General features: G+C 33.6%; 1 protein-coding gene across 6 annotated transcripts in view; it reads left to right on the forward strand.

Annotated features, from left to right (window-relative positions):
* Window positions 1-21,622, forward strand: part of LOC141450929 (elongation factor-like GTPase 1) — a 276,104-nt gene that overhangs the window by 237,301 nt on the left and 17,181 nt on the right. The gene's annotated exons all lie outside the window — the stretch shown is intronic.

The following is a 21,622-nucleotide window of genomic DNA, read 5'->3' on the forward strand; positions in this document are numbered from 1 at the left end:
TTGGTGCAAGATGTCCATCAATGAGAAGCCAATGTGCTCATTGAATGGAGATATTTCCCACGAAACTTCATAGATACTTCACTAGTTATCTATGCTTGGCGCTGACTAATTTCACTGCAAATTAGAGAGTTTACTTAGAAGGAGTTTTGTATTTTTTTTTTTAATTTTATAGTTCTGAAGGAAATTCCATAGGCCTCGTGACCAGTACTTTGTAAACTGTATAACAGTATACTTCCCACGGACAATGTCGTGATTATGGACCATGTGTAATGGAAACCTGATTAGATACTGCATGTAGAAGATAAGTGGTACTTACATTCAATCATAGCTTTTTTTCTTTTTTATTAGTTAATAAAACTTTTTCTGAGGAGCTTAGTATTCGAATGGCTGTGTTTGAATACTTAATTCTTTGTTTTTCAATGATGTTACGCAAAGCAGATTTGTTTTTTATCTCACTATTGCAATACTATTTTTTTACACAACTGCAGTATATTTCTACAATAAGTGAAGCTAGTACAACAAGATACATAGAATGAATACTTGAATAGCGTGAGGGGAGAATTCACCCAATGGTGAAACTCCCAAAAAGGTACAGTTCACTATTGTGCACTGGCACTTACTTCATTTAGAAGATCGCGTGGCCTCCTGCGCTTCAACCTCCTGGGAGGATTTCCTTAGTAGAGTGGTAAGTTGAGATACTAGAGGATTGGGATGTGAGGTAATTGAAATATGGAATCTAATGTAACGGGATCTTATAGCTTTTGAAACATAAGGGACAAGAAAATCTCGGTGCAAGGTAGAGTTAGAGATATAGTAAGGAGCATTAGCGGATTCGACGGAGTGTTTTTGACTGGAAGGATTGCATTCTATAGATATTGGAAGCTTTGGCTGAGCCCTAAAGTTCTATTCCGTAAGTCCAGGCAGTTTTCAGTATCGGTGTGTAGATAGAGTAGAAGTTCTTTAGTGAGAGTTTAGATCGCTTGTCGAGAAGTCTAGAGAGAAGTTTGAATCTTCTGTTCAGTTCTTTCTGTTTGAGTCTAGTATTATGATTCCAGGTTAGGCGTTTGTCTATGAAGAGGAGTGAGGTTTAGGTAAACGGGTGGAAGGATAGTTCGCCTTAGGGAGAATCTAATGTAATTACAATTGTTTTCATTAATTTTAATTCTCTATTTCTTTAGCCAAGGCTCAAGAGAGTCTATACGGGATTGAAGGGAGCGGTAGGCATGGACTCCGGGTCTTAATGAGGAGAGAGCAATTGCAATACTTACAACAAATTTAAAAAGAAAGATGTTCTGCAATGGCCTAAGAAAATCTTTTTAATATAAACTGTTTTATTCTTACTGTCTACTCTCAGTTTCGGGAACCACAATTCATCAGGAGCTTCTTTGGCGTATTCACAGCTTTTCATGAAGAGCACAGCTCTTTTTTTAAAAAAAAAACTGATGAAGGTTGCAAAAGATAATCAAAATGAAGAACACCTCACTTAAAAGGATTTTTTGGGGGGGGAATTACCATCCCACCAGCAAGGAAATGCTAATCAACAAGATGTGAGAAGACTTTTCAAATTATCTTTTTTAGGCTATTTGATCGTTTTCTAGGCTTATAATTGATAAGTGCTTTCTTATCAGAATGAATGTCAGTTATCTGTTTAAAGCAGCTTATTTACACGCAGAAACTTGCATTCTTTCGGTAGAATTACATGATTAAATTATAGCAACTATCTTTATCGCTTGATTTCCTCGAGGATCTATGAGTGTGTGACCACCTCTAGAAAAGAATTATAGGAGGCCACAATGAGAATCCACAATGTCTAAGTTATCAGCTCTCAGAAAACATCTATTCTTTCTCTTAGTTAAAGTTATTGCATTGAAAGTCTTTTTTGCTTCGGAACTACGAGAGTCGGTTGAATAGTATCGGCAGAAGGCTGCAATCGGAGGAATAGGATTACTGTTACTTCGTGGCTGTAGCGTGAACTATCTATTTAAAGAATTACTTTAAAACAAATCCAAATTAGCTATTTGTATTAATTGATTCTTTCATAAATCGAAGATGCTGGTCCATCTTAAAAAAGAAGCACAGTAAATTATAATCTGCAGTTGAGGTGGTTCGGGCATGTAAGCAGGATAGAGGAGGATCGGCTATCTAGGAAAGCTATGGGATCTCTGGCAGGAGACCTAAGGGAAGAAGAAGGACTAGTTGGTTGGTCAATGGTCAATGTTAAGAGAGGAATCAAAGTTCGAGGATTTGGTTTGGCAGAGTCCAGGAAACTGTCGATGACAGAGACAGCTGGCGTTCTTTCTGTCAAACATCTACACCACAAGGTAGTTGAGGTGGGGACTAAGTACATAAGATTAGGTATAAGGGAGTCAGAACTATTACTAAAGTTAATATTTAAAGAAACAATTAATCTGGCACAGTACATGCCAAAAGAATACCACCAAATCGTAAACCGAAACTAGTGTTTTAGGTGAGACCTGGAAGATAAAAAATAAAGAGGAAAAATCAACACGGCATGATCTGAGAAAGATGGGTTAAGAAGAGATTTAAAAAAAAAATGGGTTAAGACGAATCTAAATTATAATTGGAGGCTGTGACCCTATTTCCAGAAATATGGCGGAGAACCTAGATTGAAAATCCATCCCTCAATCTGTAATGACGTTAAGATTTAAAGTTTAAACTTTAAACTGTCCTCCTTCTTTGAAGCAGGAAGAAGTTGAATTTGAAAAGAGTTGTGTTAATCGCATTTGATTTAAGCTGCTATTTATGCACACATACTTAACGCACAAAAAGAAGCCAAATGCGCTCAGTTTAAAGTGAAATTACAATAGAGAATTTGTTTATATATATTATGAATGAAGAAAAGAAAAATAAAGATAGAAAAACAAACAATTAAATAATAAAACAATGGAAAGGATAGATGTCAAATATCCATATAATCAGAATAATGAACCAGAAATTAAAACAATAAAAAGACAATGTATTTAATAATATAGACATTATACTTTTAAATTTTTATTTTTTTCAACAAGTCAGCATTGTAATTGTGCTTTAAATACGGATATATATGTATTATATATATATATATGGGGGAAGGGCTTATATTGTGTATAACCAATTTCATATAATAAAGAAATATGACAATGTTTGCCTTACAACATTTCTTATTTAGGTAGTGTTGTTTTAGGACAACACTTACGTCACATTCAGGGCCCATAAATGGCATCACTGTAGTAGTATTTAGCAATCCCAATTTCGGTTATCAGTACCATTTAAAGCAATTATGGCGCCTAATGAAAAGAAAAAGTTTCTAAAAAATTTATTTTTAGCCATGAATTAACCTGAAATAAAAGCAGTATGAGTTAAGCCTATTTATTAACTAGTTAAGCTCATTTATTAACTTAATCCTATTTATTAACTAGTTAAGCCTATTTATTAACTTAATCCTATTTATTAACTCGTTAAGCCTATTTATTAACTTAATCCTATTTATTAACTAGTTAAGCCTCTTTATTAACTTAATCCTATTTATTAACTAGTTAAGCCTATTTATTAACTTAATCCTATTTATTAACTAGTTAAGCCTATTTATTAACTTCTCTTCCCCCCTTAATTGGCTTTGATAACAAATATTTATTTCTAGAAATTGTCCATATAAACACAGAGGGTGGCTAGAATTTATAACATTGAAGCGTCAACGTAATATATTGCAAGTTTTGGTTTTTCACTTTAATTTATTATTTAGATTTGAATAAAACATTTCCTGGTAATTATTTGGAATTATGGAATTCATCAATTGCAGCAGTTAACTTATTAATTGGTGCATTACTTATTTAATAAGCAGCTCTACAGCCCAGAGAGGGCCATGGCTTCCCCAACAATGCTCCACATGGCTCCATGTGTTCTCCACATTCATCATTTTAAGGTCCCTTTCAACAACCTGGAGCCAACGTCATCTTCTCGGTCGCCCTCTTCTTCTTGTACCGAATAAGTCTCAAAAAAAACATCTTCTGAGGCACTCTATCCTCCGCCATTCTTGCAACATGTCCCAGCCAATCCATCCTCCTTCACTTTGATAAACTGCGCAATATCACAGGTCCATGAATTCTTAATTCTCTTAACAGCCCTTTGTTATTCCTTCTTACGGTAGCCGAGCGGTTAGAGGCGAGACCTGCAAAGCTAATACGTATTGTGGTACTGGGTTCGATTTTCCGGTCTTAGGCCTTGGATTTTATTGAATGGTTAATAAAAGAAATTTACAGTAAAGTATATTTGCTAGTCGCCTCCGTCCACGACACCTAATTGGTAGTTGGACGTTAAGCCCCGCCTGAAAAAATAGGCGATTACTTTACTTTACTTTTTTATTCCTTCTTCTCCATGCAACCATCTTGCAGCCACAGGCCCAAATATTCTTCGTGTTTTTTTCTGCACCAGCACATAGGGTTCCATGTTTCTGCAGAGTATGTCACTACTACAGGCCTTGCTAATGTTTTATACGAAGGTGTTACCTTCGTTGCTCGTGACAGCATGGAGGAGTGGAAAAACTTTAAATTATTGTGCATTGATTGTTTTAATTTTTTGGAATCCTTTAAACAGAACTTTGTTTACCAGATAATCCTCAATGTGCGATATGGATTATCTGATGGAGAGGCTTTTTTTAAATGTTTTTAGATAGACATTGAATGAGTCTTCGTACACAGTAAGTCAGTAACATTGATAACGTTGAAGATGCTCTGTTATTTCCATCTGTAACATACGGTGTTCGTGAATATGTGTACAATGACACAGATTTCTTAGTGCTGCGACCATATGTTTTAGTCGACTACAATTTCTGAAGTTGTGTTAAATTGGATTTTTTTAGCTGATTTCTTGTAGATGGTGAGTTTGTAAGCAAAGAAATGTACTGATCGTCTTTAAGAGTGATATCAGTCTTTCAAATAGACGTTTCAACTGCAGCGTTTCGTCCAGTAATGTTCCTTCCACGTTAAGGCGTTTTTTTCCAGCTACAGTCTCTAGGTAGCGTACGGTAATTGAAGTAGATAGTGGTTCACTGTTCAAGTATTCAGTAAGACATGAATCTCTTTATACAGGGTGATCCATTTAAAACGCACCAATCGCTAATAACTTTTTAGGAAAGCGGAATTCCAAAAAAACCCACGAAGTAAACTATATGTTTTTTTTGGTCTAGTTTTCAAATTTTCTTCCCCCGATGCTGTATCTTTATTTTTGGCAAAGTTACGGCCAAAAACCCGATTGGGGTTTCATAAGGACCACTGGTTTTGACAATGATTATGAAAACTACATAAAAAACTATGAAAAATGACGTTAACTCTGTTTCGATATCCCTTATATTTGTCGAGATATTTAAGATCAAAGTTTCAATTTTATCTATTCGTGAACGGTTTTCAATATTAATTTTCCTCTAGAAATACACGTTTTGGGTGGTCCTCTGACTGCAAAAAATATTATTTGTGACACAAATTACAAAAATAATAATAATTGAAGATTTTAAAACATGTGGTGTAATGTAATGGTTATGGGTGAGTCAGAATAAATTTGTTTTATCATCAAATAAAAGCAACTATCTCATCATTTTAACGTACGCCTTATGCAAGGCTTCTTGACCTATGATTACGGTAAGAATATCTTGCCAAGGATGGTGTTGGTCTAGTGGTCAAGAGCGTGGCTTTGTAAGTGGGAGATCCCCAGTTCGAATCCCGCGTATGCATTCATTCTTATTATTTAAAAAATAATAATACTTTTTTAAATAAAATGTAGTCATAGGCGGGATTCGAATTGAGGATTTCCCACTTACAAAGCCACGCTCTTGACCACTAGACCAACACCCTGGCAAGAGATTCTTACCGTAATGTTAGGTCAAGAAGTCTTGCATACTGGGTGCATTAAAATGATGTGATGATTGCTTTTATTTGATGATAAAACAAATTTATCCTGATTTACCCACAACCATTACATTACACTACATGTTTTAAAATCTTCAATTATTATTATTTTTGTAATTTGCGTCGCAAATAACATTTTTTGCAGTCAGAGGACCTCCCAAAACGTGTATTTCTAGAGGAAAATTAATATTGAAAACCGATCTCGAATAGACAAAAATTGTAACTTTGATCTTACATAACTTGACAAATATTAGGGATATCAAAACGGGGTTAACGTCATTTTTCATAGTTTTTTATATGGTTTTCATAATCATTGTCAAAACCAGTGGTCCTTATGAAACCCCAATCGGGTTTTTGGCCGTAACTCCGCCAAAAATGAAGATACAGTATCGGGGAAGGAAAATTTGAAAACTAGACAAAAAAAACATATAGTTTACTTCGTGGTTTTTTTTCGAAATTCCGTTTTCCTAAAAAGTTATTAGCGATTGGTGCGTTTTAAATGGATCACCCTGTATATGTTGTAAGTACGAATTGTTTATCTTTGAGTTCTTATTCCCAAAATTTATCCCAGATAGTGTTATTTTGAGTATCGTTGTAGATTGGGGTGAAGCTTCAGGATGAGATAATAAGATTGCTGTGTCATCTGCAAAGTGAGGATGTAAGGGGGAATGTCTGCTGCATAGAGTATAGATCTGAACGTAATTCACTACCTAAAGTCAAAGGAAAAAAAGTCAGAGCATTAAAATTTCAATCTTAGCCTTTACGTTTTTAATAATTGACGATAATAAAGTTTAAATATGCCAGTAAAATTGTAAAATCTCAAGTAAATTGAGCGAAATTACCCACAAATATGCTTTCTGGCGATTTCTCCGTATAAATGCTAAGTTTAAGGCGAATTTCGTTGCGGAAAAAGCAAATCAAATGTTTTTCCAACTATTTAATGCCAATCATTTCTTACTTAGCCAATTTTTAATTTTATTTGTATTTATTTATAATTGAGTTGTGTATTTTTCCCCAGTGATTCATTTTTATTTACTCGTGCATACACTTCGTAGAAGTTAGAGAAGTGCAATAATTATAATAAATTAATTTAATTATACCTTCTGTCCCTTTATAGAATTTTAATTTTACTGTAAAAGCAAAATATCAAATTAAAATTATTTCTTTTGGAGACAATTTGAATTTAAATTAGGGAACTTTAGAGCTCTGTTCAATAAAAAAGAATTCCACATTCAGTTTTATAACCAATTGAGAACACATACCAGTCGGAAGGTGTAACTGTGTACTTGCAACATTATTTGTAATTCTATGAAATTTCGTCTTATTTGGAATGTAATCTTCCTAGTTTACAGTTGCCTGTTGAACTGACCTGCAATACTTCTGGTCCATTCTAACTCTCCTTATTGATTCTTGTTAATTTCTTTTTTATTCTTTTTTATCATTCTATCTTTTTCTTCCTGTTTTTATAGAAGTAAGGAAATGAATTATTACCCAAGGATCTGTTTATGGTAACATAAACTTTGTTTTGGTTCTTATTTAACGGAAGCAATAAATTTGTTTAAGCGAACTATTGGATTAGATGATTTTTTTTTTTTAATCATTTATTTAGTTACAATCAACGCATTGCGTTATAAGCAACAAGGGTAATAATAAGCAACATTAGGGAAGGGATTAGCTGAGTGGTTAGCGAGCTGGACTCCCACGCGGAGGTCCCGGGTTCGAATCCAGCTGCTGACCCCTCTCTTCCTAGGAGCTTCTTACAGCTCACTGTCCGGTGATGGACAGTGTTGTCTGTAACGAGAGAACACTGTCCGGAGGCCGGCAGTGCACTGAAAAAAGCTCCGGGCGCCAATAACCATTGATGTTGACGCGCCTTAAATCATTAAAAAAAAAAAAAAAAAAAAAAATAAGCAACATTCACACATATCAAAGTGGAGAAGTTACCCAGCGGTAACACTCCAATAACGTTCTACATTCTACTGATTCTCTTCTTCAGAGAGGAGATCGCGAGGCCCAACTGCCTTTTAAGACGCCTAGAAGTGTTGTCTTGGAAATGTTCTTGAAGACAGATGTTTGTACAAGTGGATTGTGATGTATTTGAATGTTAAGATGGAATTTTCTGTGACGTGTTTCAGCCACTTGTGTTGCACGAAAGGAATGATCAAGTCTGTGTGAATGGTTTGGTTGGTGACGTAGAAAGGAGCTGTTTACTATAGAGCGAAGAATTTTAAATAGCATGGCCTGGATTCTTTGGAGGTTTGAGCGTTTGGTTGAACCCCACAGTTCGATGCCATAAGCCCAGACTGGCTTTAATATACTTACATATATAAGTCTTTTGTTGTCCAGAGTGAGTTTTGATCTGTTGTCGAGTAGTCTTTTCAGTTGTCGGAAGCGTCTGTTGAGTTCTGTTCTCTTAAGTCGTGTATGACGATTCCATGTAAGTCTTCTGTCAAGATAAAGCCCAAGGTAGCGGACTACGTTGACTACTGGTAAAGGAATCAGATTGTAAACGACAGGAGGAAGAGTGATGCGTCGAAGAGTGAAGGTAATATTTTGAGATTTTGTTTCGTTAAGTTTGATAGCCCATTTTTTGAACCATTTTTTTAAGGAAATGAGGTGAGACTGAAGGTTTCTATGAGCTATTATTGGATCTTTGTTAGTAGATAAGATGGCAGTATCCTCAGCATAGGTGAGAAGAGTAGTTTGAGAATGAGTAGGTATGTCTCAGGAGTAGATTTAGATGAATTATGAATAATTACTAATGGCATTGAAAAAAGTTGTAAAAGCTTGGAGAATTTATGTCCGTAGATAGTTTTATTAATTTCTTATGGTCATCACTACTGAGTGGAGCCTTTTATTACCATGATTTTAGAGAGAGCCATCTTTAAGCGTGAACAAATTGTTTCTAGATTGTAGAAAAAAAAATGTTTATGCTTATCTTAATTAAATTTGTCGAGAATTAGTGTGATGCTTAACTTTAAAATATATCACCAAATTTAAGCGCAATACATGCAACGTGATATGTATTGTGCTCGAAAGAAAATTTTGCTTAAGATCATTTTAATTATAGCGCTGATTATGCGCTATAATGCTTTTGTAGTATTTGAAATAAAGAAAAAGTGTTTACAAAATATCAAATAAAATTTATAATTTTACTTATATTTTGTTTGATAAAAAAATCGACTACCCAAAGCAAATAACCGTATTTAGATTTTTCTTCAGATAAAACACACTTTTGTAAAGTTTTGTTCAGTTATGTTTGTAAAAAGAGACTTCCATAGCACTTGTTTCGTCCCGTTTTACCCGTTAAGCCTACTGAATTTTTAAAGATGTTTAGTTTTGAAAATATTCTGTTTAAAATTTTTAAACTTAACTCTTGTGCAAATGGGCATTAGTGACCCAAGAGCTAGTACTAAAAAAGAAAATGAACAAAATTTGACCCACATCTCAAAAAGGTTCGCCATCCCTGACCTAGGAGCTTCTTTCAGCTCTTTTTTCCGGTGATGGACAGTACTTGCCTGTAGCGAGAGAACACTGTCCGGAGACTGACACTAAAAAAAAGCTTCGAGCACCAATACCCTCAGATGTTGACGCTCCTTAAACATTAAAAAAAGAAAAGAAAATGAATTTAAACATTATAAATAGGTATAAAAAAAAAATAATAATAACAAGTTCCAGGTATAGTTAACTGGAGTGGATCCGTTTTAGAATATTTATCAAGGTCAGAATGGTCCTTATCTGTTCGCTTTCACAAAAAATATGTCTACTATTAGAGGAAGTTGGACACCATTCTTATAACTGGAGGAGCGTCCATTAACTTTGAAAAATTCTATCTTAACACCATTAGAAGAGTACCAAATTCTGAAATTGCTAAGTTGGTTATAGTGTTTAGGAACTTTGAAAACTATTTAACTTAAAAACCGGATATGCACCCTTGTTTTTTTAACGTTTCCTGCCTTATGAATAAATTAAAAAATAGATATAATTGTTTACAAATTAGTTAAAGCACATAATCAAAGTTGAAAAAGTAAGATTGGATGACTAGCATAATGGCGGATAGACAGCGTCGTAGTTGTTTTGGAAATGGGAAAGTTGATTGAAAACAGATGTAAAGAAAATTATAATGGCACGTAGTAATAATAACTCTAGAGTATATTTACGTAATTGCAGAGATTTATGTACTATATAGAAGATCATGTACATAAAAAACTAACATGATTGTTTTACCTACACCTACATACCCTTTAATTTCTTTAGTTTTGTACCTGTGCGTTGTGAAATCAATGAAGGCTGGCTGCTGTTTGGGCCAGTCAGCTTTAGTTATTTCTTGCCAGCCTCAGCACCTGTCGCAACTGGAACAAGTTTGGAGGGAGAGTGAATATTCTCATTGAGAAATAAAAACAAGAATTATTTTTGGAAAGAGTTTCATTCAAGAATGATTTTTTAATGAACCCACTAAAAGCTCGAAACTGGTAACCGGAAATGATACCACAGGAAATAGTAGCAATTTTGGCTAGAAACGAAGAAAATTTTCTAGAAAATTGGGGTTTAAACGGAAAAATCACAAAATGTAATCGATAATTTGGCACTTTCGATAAACTAGCTCAACAGATTTCAATCATTGGTGGAAAAGAACTTAAATATTTGATTCCTTATAAATATTATGAAGAAAGACGCATAAAGTTGCGATGTTCTGAGAGGTGAAAATGAAATTTTACTTATTGAGTGGAGATGTTTAGATCGTTATGATTGATGATTCTATTAGAGACATAGTATGGAGTATCGATTATTATTTATCGAAGAATTTTGGGCTACCATGATTGAAGACGATATACACAATAGAATGCTGCCTGGTTGGTCCTGGCAGTTTGATTCCCTAAGAGAAGGTTATATGACATATATAAGGTGTGGCTATTAAATAGCGAGACTGATGCTGCTACAGAAGAACTATGCGTGCGCCAAATCCTAACGACCGACAGCTGTGCAGCGTAAAGCCTTCTCTTTCGATTGCAGCGTCTCACGTGTTTGTAGAGAAATCTGTCTGACCGGTACCGTTGTTTGTGTAAGAAGTGTTAGTTTCGTTTTGCCGAAAACATGATACTACACATGTAGTAGAGCAACGAATTGTCGTGAAATTTGACATGAAACTTGGTAAAACCGCTACTGAAACTTATCTTTTATTAAAAGAAGTTTATGGCGTTGAATATTAATCACGTGCGCGAGTTTTTGAGTGGTTCAAGCGTTTCCAAGATGGCCGAGAAGACGTCGGAGATGATGACCGCCCAGGTCGCCCTTCCACGTCCAAATCGGATGGAAATATCTATTATAATTAATCAACATTACTACCTTGAGGTGCTTGCTCAACTCCGTGAAAGAGTAAGGAAAAAAACGACCCGACTTGTGGAAGAACAAGTCATGGGTTCAAGACAACGCGCCGGCTCACACTGCTTTGTCTGTCGCAAGACGTTTCTAGCCAAGTACAACTTCCCAGTTTAGGTTTTAGGCCATCCGCCTTATTCGCCTGACCTGACCTGGTTCCCCAAAGTCAAATCTGCATTAAAAAGAACACGATTTCAGTCCTTTGAAGCTGTGAAAGAAAAAGCGGCAAGCGTCATGCAGGAGCTGACAGAAAAGGACTTCCAGCACTGTTTCGAACAATGGTAAGTCCGCTTGGAGCGTTGTAGGGATAGAGGAGGGGTGTTATATTGAAGGTGATAATAACTAAATATGTTTAAATTTAAAATAAAATGTTTTACAACAATAGTCTCGTTATTTAATAGCCACACCTCGTAGTCTGTGAATGAATGAACATGTCGACAATGTGTACGCTCAAGAACACTACCCTAACTCACTCCGCGAAAATGTTCATGAAGCAGAAAATTCTATCTAAAAACCTTTAATCATATTCCAGTTTTTTGCCTGTTTTTATGGTTGACTTCAATTGTTCCTTGTCTATCCCAGTAGAAGTTCAAACTATATTGGAAGACACTTAGCTTGGATCGCTCAATAATGTTCAATTTTAGATTTCTCTCATTACTTTTAAGAAAAAGCATTGATTTGATGTAGAGTTCTCTAGAAAACTTCAATTACAAAATTCAAGAAATGTTCATTAAGTATAAAATCGTTTGAGTTTTCGAATTTGTCAAAGCCTTCAATGTTTGGCTAAAAGTTTTGATTATAATTTGTTTTTGAGTTGTTTTTTTGGCTTCATTACTTAGCAAAACAACTAGTACATTCCCAGTTATGGTCAATGGCTGATTGCTGAAATTATTATAAAATAATTATTTACTTATTTTACAATAAACACCGGAACACACTTGTTCATTTTTATAATCAACATCCTTACTTAAATACATGTTAAAGTGGATGAATTATGAAATAATTATTGCCGCAGATAATTACTTAATAGACGAAACTTAACGGAAGTCGTATCCCACCTGTTCAAATTGTTATTTGCCGTTTTCAAAGCACTCATTTTATGTTACGGTTTTTTTTTTTTTTTTAAATTATTGAACTTTGATTTTTAAACATGGATATCCTTTTAAAAAAAATAATTATTGCGTCGAACAGCCTCTCCATTAATTGCTGTTGCGTAAACTTAACGTAGGATTTAAAAAACTAAAAGGTGTGACTATAAAATAATATCGGAAGTTACCTATATTTAATCGGGGATTCTAATTGACTTAGGTTTTACCATTCTAATGTGCTGGCTGTTATACCTTCCGGGTTTGCTATGGTCATTCAAGAAATGGTTTTTTACTAGCAGCTACATCAGCTATATTCAGAAGTAATACTATTTATGCTTTGATGATATTGTGGATCGTTATAACTAGGGAACGGATTCGTATGTATTTACCTATTTTTTTCTAGGCAATTTACAGACGTTTTCCAACTAGAAGTATTCATACTGACACTTTTTAAGCCGTTTGAGTCTACTTTTATTTCACATATTTCCACATATTTGGATGTTATCGCATATTTATACATATTTGATTAAAATAAATAAATATTTCTACATATTTAATCAAAATATGTACATATTTTTTCATATTTTTCATTTTGGGCATATTTTCATAATTGGGAGGTGGTTGACAGGAACTGTGAACCACAGACTGTAGTGCTGTGAATCACAGTGGGTACAATGGTTATTGTAATTTACACAGAATGCTGCTAAACAGTGACGGGCACTTGTTAGTTCTTTGAAGTTGTCTGACGTTGTCTGTTCTTTCAGCTCGTTCGTTGAAGTGTCCAATTCATTTCGTTCGGTCATTTTTGGGTGAAATGCCACGAACATCGGCCTCAAACAAACAACTTGGTTGCTAAATATCTTCTCGAGTTTCCAGCAGAACTTTTTCGAAGTGATGGAGACATTTTGTACTGCACAGCTTGTGACAACATCTTGACGAAGCAGTAGCGATAAATACAGCCAAGTCTTTATTCGAGAAACCTAATTTAAGGAACGACCTTGCATTCATTTCTGACAATTGCGTATTTATTGCACAAGCCATTACCCAACTTGAGTCCCAAAATGTTCGACTGACAGAAAACGTGTCCAACGTTAAAAAAAAAGTCATCGAAAAGGTGGAAGGAATACCTGGGAGTAAGGGAGATCTGATCAGATCAAAACTGGTAGAAGTACTGAGCAAGAACAAAGGATGGGAGACCATCTGCCAGATTTCTGTTATTATCAGTGGAACAGAAGTCACCTCAGAACATCGTGTACTCTTTACAACCAACGAGATAACTTCTTTCAGCAAGGCACCTATAACATCTGTAGATGTTGAACGATCTTTTAGTCGTTACAAGTCCATCTTACGCCCAGATCATCGTCACTTTACGTTCCAACATTTGAAATTTCATGTGGTTGCAAACAATTTCGAAGAGTGAAGTTTTCAAAATTGAAAATTTAACACATCTTTTTATAAATAGTAAAAATGTTCTTTGTTGTATAAATCATTATAACTTGTAAAAACAAATTATTTTGTTCCTAATAAATTATTATAAATTGTAAAAATGTTCTTTTCTTGTATAAATAATTATAACTTGTCCCCCCCCCAAAAAAATTCCATTTTCATAAAAAAAAATGTCCATTTTACTTAAATATAAATATAAATACTTAAATATTCCAGAAAATATTTTAAGAAAATCACATATTTTCCACATAATTGACGAAAATAAATGCATATTTTAATTAAATATTTGGCATTTTTAAATACATAAAAATCCGTTCCCTAGTTATAACACTATAAAGTTAACCACATGATGAATCCAAAAAGCCCTACATTTTTAAATCCACAGTTAACAGAAACTCCTAGTTGTTTCCTGCAAATCCGTTACTATTAAGAAATAACAATTAAAAAAGAAAAAATAAAAGTAGTTACCACTACTATAGAAACTATTTACTCCAGCATACTATAATCACTCATTTTCACGGATACCGGATCTGCTTAATCGCGAAGTACATTTATATAGTCACATCCATTTCTGCATGTTTCACTTAATTATTAAATATTTGCTTGTAGAAGAGATTAAATAAGGATACATTTGCTTCAAGAAAAAATAGTTCTGCCCTTTCGAAGCGTATATATTTTTTTTTTTTTACTTTGTTTAATTGAAACTAATCACACATTCTAAATCATTACTTTCTTATTTATGAACTATTGTTGAGAATGCTAATAGAATACTTAAAGTGCGCGTTGATAGATACGTGAGCTCTATCACCATTAACCACTCGAGGCTTGGTTCAAACCAGAGTCGCAGTTCAGTTATGCTAGCCGATAAAAAAAAATCACCAAAATCATACAAATAAATCTGGAACCCACACTACTATTTCTCATCTCAATTTTCATGAGAAAGAATCTTGAAACTTAGAATTGCCACTATGGCAGTTCGCCATAAATTAAAACAAATTTATAATGACATATGCGTTAAAAAATAAAAGAAAATATTAATATATTTTACCTCTCTCTTCATTATAACGTTTTATTCTAAGATTCTCAGATGCAATCACAGGATCTAATTCAAGAAAAATATGAATGATTTAGAACATAAAAGAATTGAAGATGAACACAATCGAAAGTTAATAAACTACCACAACGCTTGATTACGAATTATAATAACACTTTATTATCAATTTCATTTACAAAGTTGTCTAAAAAAGAAAAAAACTCCACTTTAAATTCAATATAATTATGCAGTTACTTAATTAACTAATTAAAATATAATTATTAAGAGTAAATTAACTACAGAAACTAGTAATATACTAAAAAGTAAGTGAAATCCAAAAAAATCCCCTAAAATTCCAACAAAAAACAAAGTTTGTATCCAGGAAACATGATGCTGTAGGAGCTAAGTGTAGAAACACTGTAAAGAGGTGTGGCAGAATACCTAGATATTATCAGCCAATCAGAATGAAGTACAGTGGCCATGTTTAATATAGATGTGTTCTTAATACGCATTGGCTGTTGTTTTCCTTTCCACTGCCCCGCCCATCAAACACAAATTCTACTGGAACCGCCTATTCGAGGGGTCGGCAACCTATTTCAAGTACAGAGCCATTTCTTCTTAAATAATTTTAATTATCTTATCACGACCCGCAAGGATGATAGTGTAAAAAGCTGTAGTAGATCATTTGTAATCACAAATTATTATTTTTAAAAAATATATAGTTTGTAATTAAAATGAAAATACTTAAAAGGGAAATGTATGCAAAGAAACGGTGTTTTAAGCTTGTATTGTACAACTTTGTTTATTAAAATACATTTTACGCACTATTCTTATGTTCTATTCATGTGATTATTACAGGCGCCACATTAGCCGAGCGGTTAGGGGCGAGGTTCACATAGTTTAAGATGTATTGTGGTAATGGGTTCGATTCCCCGTCTGGGCATTGTTTAATGATTAGTATAAGAATTTAACCGATAAGTATGTTTACTAGTCGCCTTCGTCCATGATACCTAATTTGGTAGTTGGACGTAAAGTTAGACAAAAAAATTAATTAAATAAATAAAAAATAGGCATTACTTTACCTTTTCTTCTTCTTGACATTTAGGGAGCAACAGTTTCCTAAACGATGTAGAATGTTGTTGCTGTTGTTGATTTCTCTGTTGTTCCTATGGTGATCGCATACTTCGAGGAAAAGGAAGGTTCATCGGCGAACTAGATGTTCAGTATTTGTCAGCCTATTTTACATAAGACAAAGGTTATGATTCAGTAAGGATTCCTATTTTGGAGGTGCCAATTTGTTCAATATCGTATCAATGCAGAGTATTTAAATTAAGTACGACTTCCAACTGGAAAGCCTTAATAACCCAAATACCTGAAACTGTTGTGTTATTTTTACTCATTCAGTACTAGAAAACCATTGTAACCATAAATCAAATGAAATACCTTTAAATTTGTTTATTTAGGCGTCTCTAATGAATATTTTAGGGCTAGGTTACATTTCAGAGTATTGCAAGAGAAGGCGTTGCCTGTTAAACGGAAGGAAGTACACATCATACTTACGGAGAAAAAAAAATGATAATAGAGGAAATCAGTAAAACCAATTTGCCTTTTTAAAAGTTTCTCTTATTACCAAAATTTAAAGGGTATATTGTATTATGGGGGAAAAAGCCGGAAGTACTTGGCGACTGTACAAATTAAGTAAGTACTATCTATTTCCTATTTCCTTTGCTTTTACACATTATTCTTTTTCATACCCATACTTAGTTTTATTATGCTCTCCCACTTCTCCTCTTTTTCAACCTTTACTTCTCTTTTTTTATGAGTTAAAGTAATGTCGCGTCGTCTGGACGGTTACTTCGCAGAACTCTTAGTGTTTACTTAAAACTGAACAGGTTTTCTAGTAATGGAGGTACACTAGCTGCACTAAATAAATAAAGTGTCTGCGCAACCCAACTATTATTAACCATTATCATTTTTCTCTCTAATAGCGGACCGTATATATGCGAGTATATATTTCAAATAATTTTCTGATAGTCGACATTAATTGACTTTATTATTGTATAAAGAAATAGTTTAAAGATGAAGTGGCCACAAGTATTTCCTGGAACAATTATTTATGCGACATTAAACTGTTTAATCGATATATATAATACATAATAATCGATTTTAACATTACCTATACAGTCGATTTTAATTTAAGATTATAAGTACTGAAATAAAAAAGGGATGAACGGATAATGTGGTCTGCTGCGCCACTGAAAATAACATTCACTGAGCTATAATTAGGTGCTGCTGCTACTCTTGGGCTTCGAGTCAACAAGGAAAACACAAAATATATTGTCACTACAAGGAGTCTTAAGAAATTTCCAGTAGAGTTGCACCGTTTTAAAGATGTAAGGAAATTTAATAAATGATGTCTACAGGAACATTCGTTGTAGAATTACACTGAAAGCAGATGTTTCAGATCGATAAAATTCGCAGTAAGTTAAGCCAGGATAAGTCAGGTATGTTAAAAGAAACCATATATAAGATTGATGTCAGATCTATGGTTTTGAGATTTGGACTTTGGCAGTAGCCGACGAATATAAACTAAACCGCTGGGAAAAAAGTATTAAGATATATGTATTTGAGCATGCAGTAGAAAAATGCATACATCGGATTAAGTTAAAGCACCTCTTTAATGAAGATGATCTGGTTAAAGCTAGGAAGATAGCGTTGACTAGGACACTTCCATACAATGGAACAGTAAAGCATATGAGAGACGCCCGGGCTGTGGAAGATCAAGAGGAAACCCTCATCTGCGATGGTTGCAGGATATGAATATTGATCTCCAAAAAATGCGGCTGAGACATTGTAAAAAGAAAATTTGTGGATAGAGATGTCTGAACCATCTTCTGCGGGAATCCAAGATAATGCAGGGACCAGGTGCTAGTACATTAAGAGAAATTATTGAAAAAAAGCATTTGAAAAACAGATAAATTTAAATTTGGAAAAATATGGTCACACAAGAGATGAAAAATAGGTAATAAAATAAAAAAATTTTACGCACATGTAACGGAGGAACAGAATTCTAAAACTATCTATACCTAGGTGACAAATTTTTCTATTAAAAAGATTTTAGTCAAAGGAGTAACGGCAATTCAGGTGAAAAAAAAAAAGAATGAACAAAAGCGAGTTTTCCATTGGCACTTTTAAAAGTGTCTAGACAGTCGAACCTTCAAAAGCTTTTAGCAAAAAGTATTGTCCATACAATAGAAAGTATTGATTCACTTCAATTGAAAAGAACGTCTGGATTCTTTAAAAGTAAGTCACAAGTAACCATAGAATTTACCATCATTATTACCTATTTACTAAGATACATGTAAATAGGATGTGATAGAATATGTAAATATGAACTAACTGTTAATAAATAAGGTGAACATGTAAAATTGAAAGTAAATAGAGAATAGAGTTCCAGTTCATTTACACAAGTAGATACTTCTGTGTTCCTTTTATGGAAGACTTTTCGTCCTATCATTTCTTTTTCTTGTTTGTGATCTTTTCTTGAAGATAAACTTGTCGTTAAAGACTGGTTTTTTTCAGTCTTATTTCTAACTTCTGCTAGAGTTTACATTATAACGGCGCTTGATGTTTACTGTACTTAATGAATGATTGTTTAGTCTGTGAAGAAGGGTTATTTTCTGCGCTTTTTCGCAATATTTGAAGATGTCCTCTCGTTCTTATTCTCTCTTTCTTTTAATCTACTAAGTGCAGTGATTGGCCAGACATTTGATTTTCTCTCTTAATCTACTAAATGTAGTGATTAGTCAGACATTTGATTTTCTCTTTTAATCTACTAAGAGCAGTGATTGGCCAGACATTTGATATTCTCTCTTAATCTACTAATTGCAGTGATTGGCCAGACATTTGAATTTCTCTCTCTTAATCTACTAAGTGCAGTGATTGGCCAGACATTTGATTTTCTCTCTTAATCTACTAAATGTAGTGATTGGCCAGACATTTGATTTTCTCTCTTAAGCTACTAATTGCAGTGATTAGCCAGACATTTGATTTTCTCTTTTAATCTACTAAGAGCAGTGATTGGCCAGACATTTGATATTCTCTCTTAATCTACTAAGTGCAGTGATTAGCCAGACATTTGATTTTCTCTCTCTTAATCTACTAAGTGCAGTGATTGGCCAGACATTTGATATTCTCTCTTAATCTACTAAGAGCAGTGATTGGCCAGACATTTGATTTTCTCTCTCTTTATCTACTAAGTGCAGTGATTGGCCAGACATTTGATTTTCTCTCTCTTTATCTACTAAGTGCAGTGATTGGCCAGACATTTGATTTTCTCTCTCTTAATCTACTAAGTGCAGTGATTGGCCAGACATTTGATTTTCTCTCTCTTAATCTACTAAGTGCAGTGATTGGCCAGACATTTGATTTTCCGTCTTCGCTGTAAACATCCATTTTGAGATCTCCTGATTCTGAAAAAGTCGTTTTTATTATTTTTAGTGTGTGATTGAATGTTTATTTATTGGCGTGAAGCTCAAATTTCATATTTTACTTAGACTCTAATAAGAGGATGAAGTTTTGGCGAAAACTGGTTCACCGGGAATACCATCTTAAATGTATTGATTTTTATCTTCATTTTGAGGCCGAACGATTTAATTAAACTTTTTAAATTGATTACAAACATAAATCTACAAGTTTTACTGAAACATTTTATCCGGAAATTAGATCTAGAGATACTTTTTGAGAGTGATGGAAGAGATTAAATCCTTAAGTGATAAGAATTAAATATGTCTCAAATTATTCAGAGATTGAAGTAAATTGGTGAGTTATGACCTTGTGAATATTAGTAAGGTGCGAGTCTTCACGCGTTTTTTAAAAATATTGAAGGCAACTAAATTAATTTTACAATGTTAATGTATATTTCACTATAATTACAATTATTATTTTATAATATTTCATTCCGAATATTTCTCTGCATTGCAAAAGATGTCGGAATGAACTGAGTAATACAAGAGTACTAGTTATTTAGTGACAAATTTGCTTTTTCCCTAATTATTACATTTCAGTCTCATCTTCATCAGTTAATTGAGATCCAACACTACAATGCTCTCAGCTTCCTCTTCTCTTTTAATGTATTCAGTCTTTTTATGGCAATGATTGACTTGATTAATTTCAATGGAATTTTGTGGCCTAGAACTACTAGAAAAAAATTAGAAATAATTATTGGGTTTTACCATTTAATGCCATATTTATGGTTTCCATTCTAATAAAAGATGATTACTTGTTTTCCGTTTTAATTTCATTTTACTTTTTTCAATTCCTGATTATGATGAGCTCATCATTTTCAAAGATATACTGACATCAATGACAGAAAATTATTATCTTTCATTGAAAGAAATTATTTTTCTTCAAGATTTGCTTTTAAAATAGTAAAATGTTATAATAAAAGAACCTAAACTCCTTAGCTTTCAATATTAATTTAACTTCACTTATAACGTTGTCGGTACAAGTTTAATAAAATATTAATAAAAATATTGCAAACCTGTAATATTATTTTTTGAAATGATATAATTTGTAAACTGTGCTGTTGTTGTTTTATTATTATAATATGTTCTGAATGTGGGTAGAACTGGAATCAACTTGTGCCCATAAACAAACCGAGGTCACCTGTTATTTGTGCCAATCTGTGACCTGATATTTTTTTTTTTTTTTTATTTGTTTCATTATAGATGTAAATAATTTGATTATACTCGTATTATTGCAAAAGATACAGTAGAATTTAATTTTTTATGTTTCTCGATGTTTTTCATGCATAATTGTTGTATTCCATGGTTTGGGAAGGTTTTATTATCCCTAAGGAATTACTAAATGTCAGTTCAGCGCCTGTGCTTAAGTGCCCAATTTAGGTTTGCTAAAAGTTGCTCAGAACTTACATCTCTGTAGATTTTGTATTGTGTGAGAGAGTTGTGGAATTGTCAGCATTACTGATATTCGTGATTTTTTAAGCTGGAATACCCGCAGTGATGCCTTGAATTTCAGAACTTAGTAGCTAGTCTGGTTCCTTCGAAAAAAGAGGGATTAGAATATATACCAGGAACAAAATACTAACAGTAGTAAAACTTCTTATTTTCATTGATAGTCAGGCAAACCCCGGTACCTTATCTTAGAAGTTCGTCAGGTAATGTGATTTGGCTAGTATGTTGTTAAGTGAGTAAGAAACCTGAGCAAACAGAGAACTTAGGAGTCATACATTTCTTGTAAGTTCATTGATATTCTCAAAGTAGTCACATTCATTTATGCTATACTAATAGGCAATCTCTAACCCATCTCGGATACACTAATCATACTAAATATACTAAGTACATTACCATAAAGTACGCTTGACAAACTATTTAGTCTTTGTAGAGTCACTTTTGGTTAGTTTCAAGTATTTCAGAACCGCTTGTTGTTAGACACGAGTGAAATTTATTTAAGAATGAGTACAACTATAAACCGAGGACTTTGACTTAAAGAATATTTGGCAATAACTAATTTAGTGACTAGAACAAGATAAGTGACTTACAAATGTGAATTATAGAACTAAGTAACGATTATACATGACTAAACACTCGGTTAGCGAAACGGCAAGATTGTTTTTTACGAAGAATGTTCATTGTTCTTCTTTGTCCACCCTATTAGAGAAACCTAGAGTTCATGGTTAGTCTTTTAACTGCAATTACTTATCAATCGTACAAAACTCCATTAAATTTTTGTTTTATATAAATTGCTGAATGCTG

Source organism: Rhodnius prolixus, unplaced genomic scaffold, assembly GCF_049639745.1.
Source record: "Rhodnius prolixus isolate KJV_2025 unplaced genomic scaffold, Rpr scaffold_8, whole genome shotgun sequence".
Taxonomy (NCBI): Eukaryota; Metazoa; Arthropoda; class Insecta; order Hemiptera; family Reduviidae; genus Rhodnius; species Rhodnius prolixus.